General features: G+C 48.8%; 1 long non-coding RNA gene across 1 annotated transcript in view; it reads right to left on the bottom strand.

Annotated features, from left to right (window-relative positions):
• Positions 1–19,698, bottom strand: part of LOC123614923 (uncharacterized) — a 45,971-nt gene that overhangs the window by 12,035 nt on the left and 14,238 nt on the right. Inside the window, exon 2 of the long non-coding RNA XR_012503582.1 lies at positions 17,642–17,756. This is a non-coding gene — a long non-coding RNA (uncharacterized LOC123614923). The remainder of the gene's footprint in view (positions 1–17,641; positions 17,757–19,698) is intronic.

The following is a 19,698-nucleotide window of genomic DNA, read 5'->3' as shown; positions in this document are numbered from 1 at the left end:
AGAGAATTACAGCCACGTCTTGGAGCTTGGATGGGGAGGAGGGCGGAGAGCTCGTGAGGAAACCCTGTTGCCCGTGGGGCCACTGGTCACTCCCTCTGGAGACGCGCTGGAAGGGAGTCTTGAGTCTTCGGTACCTCAACCAACTCTACCAAACCCATCAGCAGGTGAGCGCTGGGACCTGTTCCCTCTGATCACACGCCGGACACTGAGGGACCACAACAAACAGATGCGGCGGCACGCTGCCCTCCAGACACTCACAGTCTAATTGGGGAAATGATGGGTCAGAGGTTAGGATGCCTCCAACCGTGAATAACACACCGCCCACCAGACAGAGCAACCGGCAGGTAAGCACACGTCACAGTTCAGACTTAGAGTGTCTGGGACGCTCACCCTACACTCAGATACCCTCTTGCTACATCCATCAGTCACCGCAGACCTTTCATTCCAGATAAGCGGTTGTCAGAATCACTGCACATTAAAATGAGGTGAGAATCTTCGAAACACAGCCGTCCGGGCTCCACCCCAAACCCATCTCCGGTGGTGGAGAAGAGAAATCAGTATTTTTTTTTAATTAATAGAGAACTTGAGAGCAGTTTTGAGCTTCCAGAGGAACTGCAAAAAAGGCAGAGAGTTCTCATACAGCATCCCCAGCGCTACACAGCTCCCCTGCTGCTAACATCCTGCGTGAGCTTGGCGCATCTGTTACAGTGGGTGAGCTGACGCTGAGACAGTGCCGTTACCTCAAGTCCACGGCTTCCATCAGAGTTCACTGCTTGTGCTGTCAAGCTCTGCGGGGTTGCGCACACACGTCACATCCCACGCCCACCACTGCAGCATCGCTTGGTCCCCCTGCCCTCCCGTGAGTCCCCTGGAAACCACTGGCCTGTTTATGATCTCCGTGGCTTTGCCTTTTCCTAAACATTATTCAGCTGGGACCACGCAGTAGGCAGCTGCGGTTGGAATCGGCATGGTTCAGACGGTTGCCAGGTAATTCTACTGTGCAGCAGCACTGAGAACCACCAGATGATAGCATGTGAGACCTGCCTGCTAATTTATCTGGAAGAATCTTCAAGAGAATCCAATACAGATGAGAAAATACGTCCTGGGAGGGACGTAACTTGGCCAAGATCACGTGGGAGGTTCAGGAATCTTCTAAGTGCATCTCATCATCTTTCTGAGACAAACTGTCCAATCCACCTGCAAGGGTTATCTTCCTCAAGGTGCTAAAATTCACGAATTTAACCGACATTTGTTGAGGATCAGTTCTGGGCCACGGCATCCCGGGTGCCATGGACGCAGCTGTAAACCCGAGACACCTGCTGAGCTGAGAGGCTTCTGATAAGGGGATACAGGCAAGTCAGCAGCTACTCATCCTCAGCAGGGCGAGGATGGCGACAGTCAGCACCTACGTACCTGCCCACTGTTCCAAGCACTTTATAGGGGCAGCTCACTGAATCCTCACAAGAGCCTCTTGAGGTAGGTTTCATTGTGGCCCCATTTTACAGATGAGGAACTAAGGCACAGAATGGCAAAGTGCTTCACCGAAGGTCACATTAAAAAAAAAAAAACAGATGGAAAGCCAAGATTCAGTCCCACCAGAGACGGCTCCACGCGCTAAGCCATCTACCCCGAGCGCACCGAGCCTCCTGTGCTCTGCAGTCTCTCGCGCTTTCGTTAGGGTGGACATGGGGCTCTGAATGGCCCCTCCTCATTGAACAACCCCGTGACAGCTTGATTCTGGAGGTCATTGTGGAAGCAGGACACATTCTACCATGCGTTTTATCTGAAAGCTGACTGCTTTCACTGGCAAATATTCAAATACCCTGGAACAAACCCTCTTCCTTACCACAAAGGGTTTGGACATCTTCACGTCCAAGCATCTCTCTTAAGAATGATCTCACTTCTGGCAGCTTGTCTGCTGCTCTGTGTGTGTTGTTCCGGAGCAGCTTTCCATCCGTGGAGGGAAATGGCTCGCCTAACTAGGTCATCCCTTGTTAGCACTTACGAGTTTCAAAGCTAAAGCCCACCTGTATGTTAATGCGTGCCAAGCAGCACCTAGAAAAATAGTCACTTAATGAAAACGGTATTTTTCCTTTGGCTCTGATGAATAATGTGAGGTGTTGGGCGAAAACATCGCTCAGTAGGAGCAATGGTATGCCGAGCACCCATAAAAATGATCGGGACCTGAGCGATTTGGAGCAGGGTCTGGAAGTGCCCCTGGTCCCAGACAATTAAAACTAAGGCAGTGTCACATATACCGGGAGCAGGTGCATTAAAGAGACTGATGGGCGTAACTTAAGAGCGATGCCGGCATCCGACGTACCCATGATTCGTCTCCCCACGGCCACTCAGGTGAAACCCCAGGGTTGAGTCTCGTTGGTCCGCCTTGGGTCACGTGACTACCCCAGGCCCACTCGTTCTGGGCAGGGCCAGAGGATGCGCTGATTGGCAGAACTTTGGCCTCACGGCCACGAGGTCAGGGGCCCTTTCTAACACCCAACAAAGACTCAAAGTAGAGAAGAGGCGGCTTCCTGGGAAGTCAGTGTCCCCTTGCTGGTGGGGTGGGGGCATGGGTGCTGATCTCACAGAAACATCACCCGCTGTCCCACCTTCTGGACCTGGCTAACCCTTGGCTTGTCAAATCAGGTTCCCTCTGGATGCAGGCGCCTTCCTTTTCCTTGTGGAACTCTGCTCAGTGCCTTGTCCAAGCGTCCCAGGGCAACAACGGGGAGAAGGGCATCGAGGGCGCAGTTCAAATAAAATAGGAGCCCCGATGGCACAGGGGCGAGCGTGAGCCACGCCGTGAACAGGAGAAAAAGCCTGACGCTGAGACAGCCTCCCGCACACCACGAGCAGGTGCGTTGAAGAGACCGCAGGGAACTCAGGGGCTGGCGTCGGGCTGGTAGCTGGGCAGAACGACGCATCAGGCTGGCACAGAGGGCCACTGGCTCCGGAAGCCGAGTTCACGTATAAGGATCTCCTTTGAGATGCTCGTTGTACTTGGGCCCCTGAGAGCGCCCCGCTGAGCTAGAAGCTTGGCACTGCCAGCGCGGCTGGTTCTGTTGCCTGTAACAGCGTCCTTTCTGGGTGATGGGGATGGTGAACACAAAATTGCTACCGTTTACGGGGTGCTTGTTAAATTCCAGGAACGGCGCCTACCGCTTTGCACTGGCCACTCAGCTTAGCTATGACCATGGCTATTACTGTCATCCCAAATTTACCGATGAGGGAATGAAGCCCGTGTCTCAGGCCGGCGTCTGTGTTCTTAGCCGCTACCCCCCCTTCCTCAGCCTCACAGTGAGCGCCTGTTGCTGGTCGATCCTGATTTCTGACTCTGCTTGACTGTGACACAATTCATGCAAGTAGATATTAAAGGAGAGAAAAAAATAACTGAGAGGTGAAACTTCGAAGGCCAAGTGAAAACCTTTCCTGCCAAGAAGACAACCCAGTTCTTGCCGCAGGGTCTTGGTAGATTCACAAGGGGAAAAAAAAGAGAGAGAGAGAGAGAGAAATGCAGAAGATCTTTTAAAGCCAAAAAACCCCCCAAAAAACAACTCTCCCCTGTTAGGGGTACAGAGTCGCTGCGTGGGGTCGCTTGCCTGGCTCCGGCTATGTCTCACCTTTGTGTAAGTATGTAATTTTATAATTTTTCTTCTAAAGATTATGAAGACTGTGGTTATCCTTCTTGAGTTTTTAAAAATCCTGCCATTAAGATTGAAGACAGCTTGAGGGGAGGGTACAGCTCAGTGACAGAGTGTCTGCTTAGCGTGCATGGGGTCCTGGGTTCCATCCCCAGCACCTCCATTAAATAAGTAAATAAATAAATTAACCTAATTACCCACCCCCTACCCCCCAAGATTTAAGACAGCTTACCTATTTTGGGGCCCTGAGCATCTAACATTGTGAGTATTCACCTGTCCGGTTCTCAGGTACCAGAATATGAGATTCATTTAGTTTAAATGCTGATACAATATAGATTCTGGGGCAGACGTATTCCCTCTTCACCTACTATTTTGTAACATGACTCTCATCCAGGGTCACCAGTGGAGAGAACAAAGTCAGAGGTGACTCTAGGAAAGCTCTCCAGAGCCAGAAGAAAAGAACCAGAATCAAACCTGTCTGTCCCCAAGCTTCTCTGCTGCCTCACAGGACACCGAAAACACACTTCCTTTCTTGACAGCAGTCACGCCACGTGGCTTATGAAATGCCACATAAGGACCCCGGTGCCTCCCTGTAACTTTTATCTCTGGGGTAACATCAGAGGCAGCAGCAAGCCAGTGACAGGCTCAGACAATCAAAGGCAAGATGACCCATGACGCACTGGTGGCTTGACTAGATCCAGGTATATGTTTCACTTACGGGGCTTGTAATATTTCTATCCACTTTTTTTTTTTTCTTTTCTCAAGTTTTCCTCCCCCTCCCCTTGATACACGCGTGTTACTCTGGAGGCAGAGATGCCGTTGCTTCGTGGGGAGAGAAGGAGACATTCACAAATGGAACAAGACATGCTTTTTTAAGGTGGTGCCTTTTCCGGACCAGAGCATCCGCTCTCAGGAAGCGCCCGTTCTGGGGAGGCACGTGGGTGTGCAGGCAGGCGTGTTTCCTCGTGCACGCTCTCGGGCGTTCCAATGAATGGAAAGTTAAAAAGAAATGGCCAGGCAAGTCAGCCCCGATGGTTCCAGGGGTCCGACACCCGTCAGCTTTGACGGATTCCTGGACCCCGCGCGGCTCAGCAGCTAAGCGGTCACGTTGCATCCTGCCTGAGCTGCTAAGAGCTGTACGCTTTTCTTCAGGCACGAGATTATGAAACAAGCCGTGAAATGCATGCTTTTGTTGCTATGGTAATTTATATTTCCGCCGTTCTCATAACCTCATCAAATGCAGGCAATCAGAAGCAACATGGTACCTCTACGTAATTTAACTCTAAACCCTTCATAACGATGCACGGTGCCATCTGAAACATTACCCGAGGAAATTAAAAGCAAATACACGTCAGTCATCTCAAGCCCGAACGCCGCAAATATTTGAGGTGGATGCAGAAGCACTTCAAGAAAGCTCTAATGATGGGAAGAGATATTTCAAATAAATGGCGCACAACAGTGATACGTTGTAAAAGGAACACCTCTGAGCCATTTTTTCCCCTGTCTTCAAAAGGGGTGGGGGGGGGAGGAAATACTGCTTTCAAATGACGAAGACACATAACATCAAGTGATTTTTCTACTGGCTTCAGTAACGTGTTAATAATGGTTGGCCACTGGACCATGAGTGTGAGCTCTTGCATGAACGTCGGTATTTAAAAGGTATGGTTGCTACAGACTGAACTTGTGTCCAAAGCACGTACAAGGGGGTAAACTGTGACAGTTCTCAATAGACGATCAAAGCCTGTGTCTTCTGCGCACACACACGCGCGCACACACACTCATACGCACAATCAGCGTGAGAGCACGTTACTGGGAGAGGATGTCAGTTTCGCTCGTCGGTTTCTGGCTTGTTGCTGGTTTGTCCTTGTCCTGGGGGCTGATGAACTAGGCTGTGTGCTGTCCCCGCTGCCGCGGGTCCCAGAAAGCTGTGCTTATGCGATCATCAGAACTCAGACGCTTCTAAAATACAGTCAGGTCGGTATGTGCGGCTGGAATGGATCTCAGAGTCCGGACAGACCCTCAGCATCATCATCCCAGAAACACGTTAATTCCTTTATCCCAGACAACGAGGCACAGGGATTGGAGCGGAGGGTCGTGCCCTGGGTGTGTTTGCAGCACTGCCGGGGGCACGTCCACGTCCCACCTCCCCTCCTGCACTGAAATGTGCTTTCCTCCAGTTTGATGGGGTGGTGAGATCGCTTCAGTGTCAACCCTCGGGGGAATGTGAGTTGGCTGTCGGTCCTGAATGACGGACGGCCGAGCCGGCAGCCCAGGGCAGGAGGATGCACGTGGAAGGGGAGGGGATGCTGCAGAGTGAGAGGAGAGGCCGGGCCAATCCTGCATCCTTCATCCACTGCGCACCTTCTGCGGACAGGGCACTGCTTCTGGAGTGGACGCTGCCCTCCAGCTCTGAGCCCCGGTCCTCTTAACACGGCTCTGATGCCATTAACGTGCCTTCCCCTCTCCCACACGGCACAGCTTACGAGCTGACTCCAGCCCCTGCTCAAGACTCAGCTCCCTCCTTGCCTAAGGCTTGTCATTCCCTTAGCAACTCTTATTGGCCAGGTGACATCGCCTAAGTTGGCTCACACAGAATGCAGCCAAGATTCACCGAGTGTGGCTGGGCGAGTTTCTGGGCACATCTATGTATCTGTACACACAGGTGTGATAGAGAAAAAAAATAAACGTATGGTTCTGCCGTTAGAAGCCCTCTTGCAAGGACCAGAGGAATTAGGGTGGTTACAGAAGCAGAGCAGAGGGGCGGGAAGAACCTTGATCAGTCATGACCTTGTTTAGCTGCTGGATCAAAGCTCTCAGTAATCTTCCCCAGATCTCGATCTCGCATGTGAGAGGAAGCAATTGCCTTCCTGTTTAAGTGAGTCTGAGTCAGGGTTTCCAACTGCCTACGGCTGGGAGCAGGCCAACCGTTCTAGCGAGGAGCTTTTAGGTGACAGAACAGATCCGACCTACTTCACAGTTCTGACCGTAACCTCAGGAGCGCCGGGGAAGCCACCCTCGGAAAGGTGTGATCCTGGTGGCTTCATCTGGCCCCACTCGACGGGGCCGGGAGCGGAGCTCCCCGGTGACTGTGGAAGGGGGCGCCCTGCCACCACCAGTCACTCCTGATGCTTTTCTGAAGGTGGCGCCTCTGACCCATGCTCTGTGCATAAGGGCCTGGGGTTCCTTCCAGGAATGGTAGCAGCTCCTTGGAATCAACCTCAGGTTAAAACAAATTTGGATTTTAAGATCTTCTTTCAAAAAATACTGGAGGGGGATTTCTAGCTTCAGCTCCAGCACGTCAAGCACTTGGTGGTCAGTCTTGTACTTAGAACAAGGCACGCCTGGGAAAAACTGGGAGGCGGTGACTTTTCTTAGATCCAGCAGAGCACTGGGGTTCCAGGCAAACCATCATCCTGAACTCCAGATATTCATGATAACTAAGTGCATCGATGGAAGAAGAGACAAATCGCCCGAGCAAAAGATTCCAGGCAATCTTTGCCGACACTACACCCTCGAGGAGGCGGAGTCTCCACTTCTTAAGCAGCAACAGCCTTGCAGAGACAAGGTGTGGTAGTGAAGACGGGGCAGAGCTGAACGGACGGAGCCGTCCCACCTTGCATCAGATGAGATCAGGGTCCCCACGCTCCGCTCAGCACAACAGGGCCGTGAAACAGTCACACAGTCATCTATAAAATATAAACATGCGTTCTGAGCGCTGGACTGCGTGGTCCGAGATTCCCGCCTGCTGCAGGCACGTTGTTCGTGGCATTACTGGGGCCCCTGCTTTGTCAGCTGCATTCAGCGGCTGACCTACGATTTCTGCGCACTGGCGTCGGCTCATTTCTGCGCAGAAGGCGCAGTGCCTCACACGCGGCTGTGTGCGCAGGGCAGCCCCCTCAGAACATCAGGGCGAAAAGCTGTTGCTGTGTGGTTCAGGGTCCGAGGGGACGTAGGTGACACGCATAGCGTGGGATGAGCCGGGAGAACTTAATAGACTCGCTTGAACAGTGTCGTGCGGGGAAACGCGGGGGATTAGTAACAGGTGGGACAGGGCCACCTCTGGCACGCAGAGGGGAGGGACGGGAGCAGAGTGACGGGCAGGGCTGTGCTGAGAGGCCACGGGGCAGGACCCGGGACTCCAGGAAAGGAAGCAGCCCGTCTCAGCAGTAGTGCGGGGGGGGGGGGCTTGCTGGGGAAATTCGTACTTTGCCTTTGCCCTTCTCCCTCCCTCTGACCCCCTGCCGGTGCATGTCATTGTCAGATACCAGCCGAGATCCCAGGGCAAGAAAGCTCTTTGATGTGCAGGAAATAGAGAGGAGAAGGTGGAGAATGCTGCCTACAAGATATCCATTCTCTCTTTCTCCTTTAGAATCAAAAACTCAGTCATATGCAAGGTTACACTATGCCCGACCTCTCTTGTAATTAAGTGTGCCCCAATTTTAAGTGCTGAATAGTAGAAATGTTACGTGTGAGGGTTCTGAAAATGCTCCCTAAATGGAGCTGATGCAAGTGAGAGGTGAAACCCATCTGGTTCTCCTGCCTCTCACCTTTTCTTGCTGTCTAGAATGTGGATGTGATGACTGGAGCACTAGCAGCCATTTGGGGTCATGAGGTAAACTTGACTTTGTCAGTGTACCAGAAAGACAGAAGACAGTGGAGGCACCCCATCGTTCTTTTTGATCTGGGATTTTTTTCCTTCTTCTGATCATGGTGAAACATTTTTTTTCTAACTGAACAACTATTAGGGGAAAAAATGTTGTTGAAACTTCTTGATTTATCATTTTAGGTGGAAGACCTAAAGGTGCACAGTAAAAAGAGATAAGCAAACAAGAAAATAAACTGTTTTGCACACAGAGAAGCTACGGATTTGGGAACTGGGAACAGTAGTGAGAAAGAGTACAACAATAAGTTACCGGGAAATAGAGAGGGGTGAGGCAGCTGGTGGAAATGGTGGCCGATGATACATCTCTGGGGGGAGGGGTCGTGGAAATTGGTAGGTATGTTTAATATCTAACTTTCAGTTTATTTATTCATTCACGAGTTCAGCTGATACTTGTGAAGGCTCTTTGGTGCCTGGCGCTTAATCAACCTTGGGGCTACAGAGGTAAAGAAAACCAGGTCTCCTAGGAGCAGGGTGGATAAAACAGGTGGTGGTTGCAAAGATTTACAGCGAGGATGGGCCCTGGGCAGGACAGACGCAGAGTGTGTGCTAGGGAACAGTGGTGCGGGGGGCGCAGAGAAGGGTCCTCCCTAAAGACATCACGTCCGTGCTGAGACAGGAAGAAAGAGAAGGCGCCACGGGCGGGAAGCCCCGGGCATGTTTCTAGAAGGTGATGGAGAGACAGGGCTGTCCCGGGACGAGGCTGCTCTTGCAGGGAATGGAACCCGCGCGTCCAAAATGCTTCATTGGTTCTTGTTTGTAGAGAGAGAAAAAAAACAATCAAATATCTACGAAACAGCTTAATTTCTTTTCTTGGCTTGGATATAAAAATCCTACTGAGGAAGGTGAGCCTCTGAGCCATGGTTGAGGGGGGGTGGGGCCGGATCTGCAGAGAAAGAACTTGAGCCACCTCCGCGTCCCTGGTCGTTGTGCACTGACCTGGGTCACGACCCTGTCCTGGCGGGAACTCCCCAAAGCGCGGGGAGACCAGAGAACTGGACGGAAACGACCTTTTATTTTCCTGAGCTCCGTGTAACTGAGATGAAACATCTGAATGTGGCAGCCAGTAACCGGGACTGTTTCCTAATCGCCTCTCAGAAGCCCCCGCAGCCGAGACCCCCAGACGGTCACTGTCACGGGGGCTGCGGGGTACCGCCTGCTCAGTGCCCCCACCCAGGGCCAGTGGGGCCGCCCAAGAGGGGAGGGGAGGGGAGGGCAGCTTCCAGCCCGACTCCTTTTCTGGCAAATGAGCTCACTTTTCTTCTTGAGCAACTAATCTGTACGGGAGGATGAGCGTGGGGGAGAAATGCATGTAATGACTGTGGGTTAGAGAGAAGGCAATGGGGGGAGGTTGTAGCTCAGAGATGAAGCACCTACTTGGGATGCACAAGGAGCTGGGTTCAATCCCCAGTGCCTCCATTAAAAAAAAAGAAAGAAAGAAACCTAATAAATACGAAAGCCAAGTCCTCCCCGCCAAAAAAGAACGAAGGCAACAATTTGTAGCAACATGGATGGACCTGGAGATCATCATTCTAAGTGAAGCAAGCCAGAAAGAGAAAGAAAAATACCATATGATATCACTTATGTGTGGAATCAAAAAAAAAAAAAAAAAAGACACAAATGAACTCATTTACAAAACAGAGACAGACTCACAGACCTTAAAAACAAACTTATGGTTACATGGTGGGTGAGGTGGGAAGGGATAAATTGGGAGTTCAGGATTTGCAGATACTAACTGCTACATATAAAATATGTATAAAACAAGGTTCTACTGTGCAGCACAGGGAACTCTATTCAATATCTTGTAATAACCTATAATGAAAAAGAACATGAAGACAAATATATGCATGTGCACATGTGACTGAACTGCTACGCTGTGCACCAGAGACTGACGCAACATTGTAAACTGACTAGACTTCAATTAAAAAAAGAAGGCAATAAATGAACTGTACTTCAATTAAACGAACAAACGATAAAAGAGGGCAAGACCAGAGCCTTAGCTCTTCGCCTGGGGGTCTCAGGTCACTCACAGACGCCAGCTGGCCAAGGGGGCCTCGCCTCGGCCGGATGGAGTTCCTTGGACAGCGGCACCCCCTCGGGGGCTGCAGACACCAGCTCCCAGCAGGGGGCACCCGCTCTGGGATTCTGTTTAGACTCTTTTCCAAGCCGGGGGGGGGGGGGCTTTCTCAGAGTCGTATGAGTAACATATGTAACTGGGCGATTTTAACTGAGAGAGAACTTAACAGAGCGTGTTCGAACCCCCAGTCTGAGCTGCGTGGGGGTGAAGGGAGAAGGGGCGGGGGCCGCTCTCCAGGCCAATCTTCCTGCCCTCGCCCCACCGTGTCGTGTGTGACTCCCCAGCGACAGAGACGCCCCCCTTCATATTCAGGGGCTTCCGTGTAAATCGTCTCCTCCTTCTGCATCGCCCCACCCTCCGCTGAAAGACAAAGGCAAAACGCTGTCTGAGAGACCCTCCCTGACCCTGCAAAGTGAGATTGGGTTGTCAGCACCCCAACCTCCTCACTCCCATGCCTGTCTCCGTTTTTGGTGATGTCAGCCCCCTGCATTGCCCTCTCCATCCCAGAACATTCCCCACCAGATGCACATAACACAGATCAACTCCCCTTCTCGCCTCCTGTGGCCCACGTCCACCTGCCACACCTTCTGCACTTAACCCACGTCCGTTTGTTGAGTGACTAAGTGACAGTGCAGGTGAAGCATTATTTGAATCAGAGGTCTCTGAGGCTGGCGGTTCTGGAGAGGGCTGACCGATTCGTTTTGTTTGCTTGTTTTGTCTTCCCTCTGGCTTCAGTCCACATGGTGATGTCTGAAACCAAATGTGCTGCTAGCAATTGAGAGCTTTCACCATCAGTACGCACAGAGTTTTGCTGAGAAAAGTCAATCTCCCTTCCAAGTTCCGGATACTTCCAAATTCTGTGCTCAATTCCATCTCCCTTGGATGGCTTGCCCGGGAGAGATGCTTGGTCAGATTGTAAAATTGCTAATACAGGATCCAAGCTTTCTTTGCTTGCACTGAAGGCTCCCTTGAACGACCAAGAAATGGAACAGAACATGCTCTAGGCAAGTCCTCAGGGCAGCCAGTTTGCAACCTGCCCAGAGGCTGCCCTGGAGAGACGGCTGCAGGGGGCGGGGTTTACCAGCTGGCTCCCCTCCACTTTGTGTGTGTGTGTGTGTGTGTGTGTGTGTGTGTGTATTTTAACTCTGATACCTCACGAGTCCCTTATCTTCTTGACGCTGCAGAGACTCCAGGGCCTGGCAGTGACCCTGTGCTGGATTTGCCACAGCTGCATCTGAACGCCCCTCATCTGATGTGACCTCCGGACGCTCTGTGCAGGAGACTTCCAAAATATTTTTTTTTTAAACAAAGCTGGAGATTTCCAACATTGTAAACTGACTATACTTCATTTTTTTTTTAATGTGAAAAAAAAAAGAAATTCCACTCCTAAGAAACTTTTCTAGAAAAGAACCCAACAGGCATGCACCCCAGACTAATTATATTCCTGTTGTATCAGTGCTCAGGATGCATCTGGTTTGAACTGAACCAACACTTGATGAAGTGGGATACCGGTTAGAGTAACTGAATGTGGTCATTGTAAATCGTTGCAGAAATAAAGGCGGTTTTGAGACCTCTAATTTTCTGGCTGGCGGGTGAAGCGAAAGTCATTTTCTTATGGAATTTCGGAGCCCAGTTTTCTAGAGAAATGCATTCATATTCATCCTGGAGTTCAGAGACCAGTCCGGATTTATTGTATCTTCCAGGAACCAGTTTATCCCCCAGCGGCTCATACAGAGAAATGTGTCTTAATCCTGGTCGTGCAACTGGCACTCAGTATTTTAATTTATTTTCTCCACGAATGGAAAATAAAGTTGTGAGTTTATTATGTTGCGTGCTCCCTAATGGAAATTCTTTGAAACTTTTTTTTTTTTTGCTAGCATGAACATAGTTAGGTGGGTGGATAAATTACACTAACCAACAACTCTGTTTTGAAATCCTTAGACATCATGTGTACCTGTCTGAGGTTTTAGCCGATGCAAAATGGAGCTATTAAATCAAGACTCGGGGGTTCCCTGTCGGGCCAGCGGAAGACTCAAGGGCCATTTGCTGCTTTTGAAGCTTCTTCCTGTGAGCCTTGTCTCCAAGGTCACCTCTCTTCTGAAATCTGGATGGAGGCTGAGAGCAAACTGGACAGCGGTTTTGACAGCAGGGCTGGTGAAAAACACATTCACACAGCACAGCCGGAACTCTGACCCACAGAGTCAAAGGCGGATGGAAAACCCCGAACCTCAGGACCAGTCAGCATGATGCGGAGTTACATGCCCAGAGCTCTGTGGCTCTATTTTTTCCCTCTTATATAAAGTAAGCAGACGATCACAAGAATATCCCGCAAGATGTGAATGTGGGCAAGAGCCTTCACTCCCGTGTCCATGAGCAGGAGCAGGCAACAACAGGGCAGCAGGCTTGGGACTGGCTGGTAGGAACAGTGTCAGTGGGCTCGGGGCATAGGGGCCACCCCTGGTTGTCTGGTCCCTGGCCCCGTGGTGATCAAGGCAGGCGGGCGGCGACTCAGAGTCTGAGAGCTCAGTGGAGGAGGGGGTGGGGGGTGGGCTCTGCATTAGCTGGTTTACAAATGAAAGATGGGCAGTCCTTTGCCATCCTAGAAATTAGCTAACCCTGAGAGCGGGGAGTCTCCTTAATCAGCAAGACTCCAGATGTCAATTCAACAGAAAACAGAAATTTTTTTTCACCAAGTTTCATTAATTTCTGGTGTACAGCATAGTGGTTCATTTATATATATTATATATATATTATATATGTATATATTTTTCCACATTCTTTTTCATTATAGGTCACTACAAGGTATTGAATAGAGTTCCCTGTGCTGTACATTAGGACATTGCTGTTTATCTATTCTGTATACAGTAGTGTGTGTCTGCAAATCCTGAACTCCCAGTTTATCCCTCCCCACCCCTTCACACATGCCCCCCCTCCCCCGTAACCGTAAGTTTGGAAAACAGAAATTTTAAAAGTGCGTGCTGATACACACGGTCCCCTCGCCCTGCAGCCTCAGGAGAGAGGTGGTGAGGACTCCCCGATCGTGCATCCTGTGACCGCACGAGACAAGCTCACAATTTCACATCCTTGAAATTCAGGGCACAGAGATACGTGGGATGGGGAAACGTGACCCTCTAAGAGGATCTGAGCTTCTTCACCTGCTAGACCGGCCGACTGCATTACCCTGGGGTGGGGGGAAGACGGTTGTTCGCACACGTTAGATGCTGAGTCTCGACCTGGTCACAGTGTGAGGAAATGCGTTATTTTTCTCTGTCCAGAGGTTCATTGGTTGAGTCAAGAGAAAGCCCTCAAGGAAATTAGGGACACAAATCCCTAGGCTGGTCCCTAGACGGGAATTCAGTGGACTTCTCTTAAATAAAAATAGAATAAATCTAAACCTGCATACAGGTTGCCCTAAAGGTTGCAATTTCTCCTCTTCAGTCCCGACGTGAATAAGACAACCTCATGCGCGTTTCTGGTACCGATGTCAGCGCTCTCTCTGGGTGATGTAGTCATGCCACGCCCTTCTTCTGTGACACACGGGGAAGGTGGTCTCCCTTTCGCAACCACCGTGACGGACACGTTGCACGACGCTGGTCAAACAATGTTTGTGCTGATGGGATAATGTTGGCCCTGACGATCTGGGTATGATTAGCTTGAGGGAACGAGTCTTCCAAAAATGGCCTCGATGTGCTCTCCCCAGAATGTGGATTTTGGAATGGAGTGGTCTTTGGTGATTGTCTCAGTCACAGAATGTGCCAGAAGCTGGGCTGCGGGAATTCCGAGTAAGCATCGACAGGGCAGTGTTGCCTCGGCTTGGTCGCCCTGGGACGCTCACACGTGGAACCCAGCCCACGTGGGAAGGCCCAGGGAGGTCCGAGGGGGTGGCCTCGTCAGCCTCGGATGTGACGTGGGCTAAGCCTTCAGATGACTCCATCCCGGGTCTCAGATGGCCTGGCTGGTGCCAAGCAGAGCAGAGACCAGCACGTCCCTTCTAACCCAGACCAGGGGGAGTAGCCCCGGGAAAGTGCACATTGTTCTAAGCCTCTATTATTTTCAAATAAAACGTCTGTAATATTTAAGAACCCTATTAACATCTGGGCAATTATATTTTCTAGTCAGTTGACCTCAACTGTCCTCCTCGCCCCGAAATAAGATAGATAAATTCAAAAGAGAGAGGTAGTCCTGATTTTTCAACAATATGTGAAATTGTGCACAGTACATATTGCCATGGGAAGCGGTATTTCTTTAACAAATAAATACTAAAGAGTAGACTTTTCTATTTGTTATTTCTATGTGTATATATGTATGTATGCATATGCATGTGAATGTACGTATACATACATGTATGCATAATTATATATGCATGCATACATGTATGCACACATTCATATATATACATATATGTCTGTATATATAGGTGTGTATATATACATATATATATAAAATCATTTTCTTTTTCAGGTTTATCCATGTATCCTTTCATTCTATGATCAGGACAAAAAAAACCAAAAAATTTTAATTGTGTTACAGTGTATTCTTGTATTTGATAGTAGTTTCAGAACCTGAATGGTGTAAATTTCCTCTTATCATAAGCAAAAGAAAAAAAAATAGAATCCTTCAAAGTCTATGGATTTGTCTCCCTTTCCACTGAAAGATTGTAAAAAAAATGATAATAATACAAAGGGAGCCCAAGAGTAGATGCAGGAAAAAAATATCATAATTATAATGAGCTTATCACTTACATCTCTTACAAGTGCCTGTTTTAAAAAGAGCAAAGACTCGCATCCGCAGGAGGAATTCTCCATTCACTCTGAAATGACTGTGCTTAGCTCGCTCCGTAATTCTTTTCATCTTTGTCAGCTAAATGAGTAATAGAATCTCCTTAAAGACGAACCAGAGAGAAGTAAAAAAAATCACCGTCATTATTAACTCAGAATCAACACATCTTCCTTCTGCGGTAGTTTAACCCACTGAATATGTCTCTTATAATGTATTTCTCAAAAGCAAGACTGCCTTCTTTTTTTCATTCCTAAAATGACCTTTTACACACTTTGCCCTTTAATCAAGTTGTGGGGGCTTGCCATCCAGCATTCATTATGGAAACACACTAGTTAAAGTTAATGCACCGCCTTTGATTACAGTGCACATAAAATATGAATGCCTTCTTTAGAACGGACTTTCTTTGTTCAGAAATGTCTGCTTCAACAGGGACATAGACAAGCGAATCTCTACAGCTGAAGTTTTATACTGTGGAAGCCAGTGCCGTCTTTCCGTCCGACTAGGAAGGATAAAATTTTGGAACAAAAATCTTCCAAAGGTTGACCAAACCACGATACAGTCTGCATGCTTGAAAGCAGAACCAATGCATTCCTTGTCAAGACTTGTCGGGAGTGATGCCACCGCTTCACAGCACCCTTCCCAGCGTGTTTCACTTAATACAGGGAACAGCAAATGAAACTCAGGTGGACAGAGGCTTGGGGGCTTGGGGAACTCAGGCCGGGGATTCCGCCGGCCAGGTCTAGTCGCCGTGTGGGTGTTTAGTGCAAGGTGGTCAGACACCCAGGAGCTCTTCTGCTCGCTCACGGTCACTGAAGCTCATCACGGTGCCGGTTCTGAGTCATCAGAAAGGTCCAAAATGCTACTTCAGTTTTGTAGGCTCTCTCATAACTCTTAGTTTTTTTCTTGTTCAGCTTAATAAACTCAGCTGATTCTTGCAACCCAGTTGCCCATCAACCCCAAAGCCCGTCCTCTTAACAACTGTCATGTCACTTTCTGTGAACTGGTCACTGAGCTTGTTTTCCCATCAGCTGCAGCATCGGAGTCTCAAAGCCTCCCTCGCAGAGACCAGTGGCCCTGAGGTAAGTATTTCTGTGTGTGGTGCACACTCTATTTCTCAGTAAGGTTAGGAGGGGAGAGATAAAGGACTCAAACACGTAGAAGAAAATGCCAAAAGCTTACCCTGAAATATTTCGATTATCTGAAACGGTGGTAATTTTAATTCCTTGCAAGGCTGTCTCTCACTCTGCTGTTACATGAGTTACATTTTTGGTGTCCGTAATCCTCAGCAACCTAAACAGTTGATCTTGGTCCTTGCTCGTTCTGAGTTCCAAGGCTCACTGGTGTTCCTCTGGACACAGGTGGAATTACTTGCTGTTCCTCTGTGGCAGTGCTCTGATCTGTCGATTTTCTTGCTAGATGTCCACCGTTAACTCGGACCATGGTAATATGCAAAGCCATTAAATGTTGGTCTTTTCCTGAGACTGCTTCATGGCTTCTGCTTTGCTGGGGGAGAGTTACAGTTTGCTCAGTAGCAGAAATGTTCTGCATTGCCATCGCCTCTTAACCATCCAATGAGATCTTCAGCATCAACAAACGTTCTGTCAACTGAGCAACTCATTTTCCAATCGGCTGTAGCAATGGAGTCCTCAAGTCTGCGCTAACTGACAGCCTCACAGGAAATATTGCTAGATGTGTGGATATTTCCCCAACGAGAAGGGGGCAAAAAAAGAGAACCTGCATATAGTAACTTGCAGGCATGTGAATGAAAAATTCAATAGCCTACTTGTAATACTTACTAACTTACTTAAACCGAATTAAAATCAGGCATTGCAGAGGATGTTAGAAACATTGTTTTCCTTCTTTTATTTCCTAAAGCAATGTGTTCAAAATTTTCATATATACATGTGACAGCACCATCTTTGTTAGCCTAGAATCTCCTTTCTCACCCAGCTTCCCACCTTTTCAGTTACCTGAAATGAAGCACGTCTGGAATGTGCATTTGATGTTTCGGCTGGAAGTTTCATCCCGAGTGATCAGCGCCCGTGTGTTTAACCTCAGGACGCTTATGTTGCTCCCTTGCCCAGTGGGTGTGCAGAATGACCGCCCAGTAACGTCCGGGTCACTTTGTTAAGCAGTATTTACAACAGCATTTAATGCTCATGATTCTAGAGTCATATGCCAGGAACTAGCGGAATCTCTCCATCATCCTCCTCTTCTTGGCTTTTTTCATCTTCTTAAATATTAACTTTTTCCCTCCTCTAGCCTCTTATTTCTTCTTTAATTAATCATGTCAAGTGAGCTCTCAAGTATCTAAGCATATATCTATGCGCATATATCTATATATATGGTTATAAATTAAGTCAATACAAGAGTGCCCTCTAATATGAAAGGAGTAAGTCTCTCTCTGACTGTGAAGTGAAGATATATTAACAGCTATCACATGCCAAGGAAACTTTTGGACAAAATCGTAAGGTTTAATTTTACCTGATCAATGAACGCATCGCTGTCAGTCAAGAGTCTCCCAGGCCAACTGGCTGAAACCGTCATCTGGAGAAATGTGCACATTCTTGGGTCCCACCTGAAGTCCAGTGAAATGAATCTGAATCACACACAAACGTACACTTTAAACGAGCTTCTCAGACACCCTGGCTGCCCAGCCCGAGCTGTGAGCCACTGACCAAGGTTATGATGGAGTGTCTCTTCCATACAGAGGGTGGCATTTTTTTCTCCCCTGATGATATGAAAGTCAACCTTCTGCCCCATATAAATTATAAATCACAGAAATAAAGCCTAGAACAATTGCTCCAAGGAGGTCTCTCACTATATTATTTATTGTAGTGTGAACAGAAATAATGCCTGAACTTAGCAGCTGAAAACAACAAACATTATCTCACAATTTCTGTGAGTCAGGAGTCCGCGAGTGGTGTTTTCTTGGATGGTTCTGGCTCAAGGAGTCTTAGGAGGTTGCGGTCAGGGTGTCGGACAGGGTTACAGTGATCCAAAATTCAACTTACAGGCAGACTCGCTGGGCCCTGGACAGTTCTCAGTCCTCTACCATTAAAGCTCGTTCACCAGGGTCCTCATGACAGCTGCTTTCCTCCAGAGGCGGTGAGAGGGCACACCTCCCGTTACAGCTGCAGTCTTTTTTGTAACCTAATCTCAGCAGCGCTCTCTCGTCATTTCGGTGCATTCTGTTCAGTGGACCCAAGTCCAGCACACACTGAAGGGGAAGGGACTCATCACACACGGGTGGGGGTGCCAGGGGGTGGGCACCTCTGAGGGCATCTTAGAGGCTGGTACCCTCCCCATACGCCAACTGATGGAAATCCAGGGTAAGGGTGGGTCAAAACAGCCAAGACAGTTTCATCAAAACCAGAAAATTAATTCCTCTAAGCCTTTCCAGGAGCCAGTGTTAGAGTCAGACAAAGGAGCATGCAACTGAGACTTCTAAACCAAACCTTTCATTTCCACCAAAATGACGAGCCCAAAGCGTACCCTTATATATTTATGTGAAAGTCATAATGGGGTTTAAAATATGCAAATATGCCCTATTACCAAAGTTACAGAAGTGAAATTAAGTTGCTTGTAAATATATCTTCGCCGCAGTTTTCCTAGTAAATTTTGTCTGTAATTGCCAACGCTGCTGTCGGTTACAGTTTGGCTAATTCCACAGAGCGCTGTGGTAGACGGACGACTTACTGTTTCTGGCGTCTGTCCCTGCACTCAGCGGAATCGCGTTCTAAATCACACATAATTGTTGGGGATTAGTCTCCGCTGCATTAGTGTGGGTTATCTTTGTCTCCCAAGCTAGACTGAAAACTCCCTGAGAATAAGGAACCGCTCTTCCTCATGGCTGATAGCCTCCCTTCTTGTTTTCGCTGTTTAATGTGACCCAAACTGAAATTGTTAAAAATGATTTTAATGAAATCAATTTGATATGTGTTGCTAAAAATAGACACAAGGGGGAAAAAACTGAGATGACATCACAATCATTTATCTTTGAGAAATAAGAGGCCAACGTGTACGTGAGAGTTTGGGGGATTTTTAGAAAATGCCAACGCCCTGTGCACATCCATTTCCAAGCAAGATGAGTCAGCCCCCAGTCTGCCAGCTCTCCCACTGAGAACTGCTACGTTCCTAGCTAATAGACATGAGAAGCAACGTCTCTAGAGATACTAGAGAGCTGCCCCAAACTGAAAATGTGAATAAACAAGCACATGAAGAGACCATCCCACCAGGGGAGCACAGCCCTCTACGCCGCTTTGCATGCCAAGGCTTCTGATAAACCATCAGTCACCTGTCCCTCAGCAACCGTCCCCTCCCCGCCCCTAGTGTAACTGCCTAACATAACGTCAGCCCGTTTTTGGCTCATGCAGCGTCACTGTGCTCTAAGGTGCCAGCTGTACTGCTGTGACGGGGGAGGACAGCTCGCGTGGCCGGCAGGCTCCCGGCTGTGGCGTGTCGGGGGGAGGGGTCGCCATCCGGAGGCGCTCGCCGCGGAGCTGCTTCGGCTCCCTCCCAGCGTGGCAGCTGTTTCCAAG

This window comes from Camelus bactrianus, chromosome 32 (genome assembly GCF_048773025.1).
Source record: "Camelus bactrianus isolate YW-2024 breed Bactrian camel chromosome 32, ASM4877302v1, whole genome shotgun sequence".
Lineage (NCBI taxonomy): Eukaryota > Metazoa > Chordata > Mammalia > Artiodactyla > Camelidae > Camelus > Camelus bactrianus.
The sequence above is the reverse complement of the archived record's forward strand: the minus strand, read 5'-3'. Positions and strand labels throughout refer to the sequence as shown.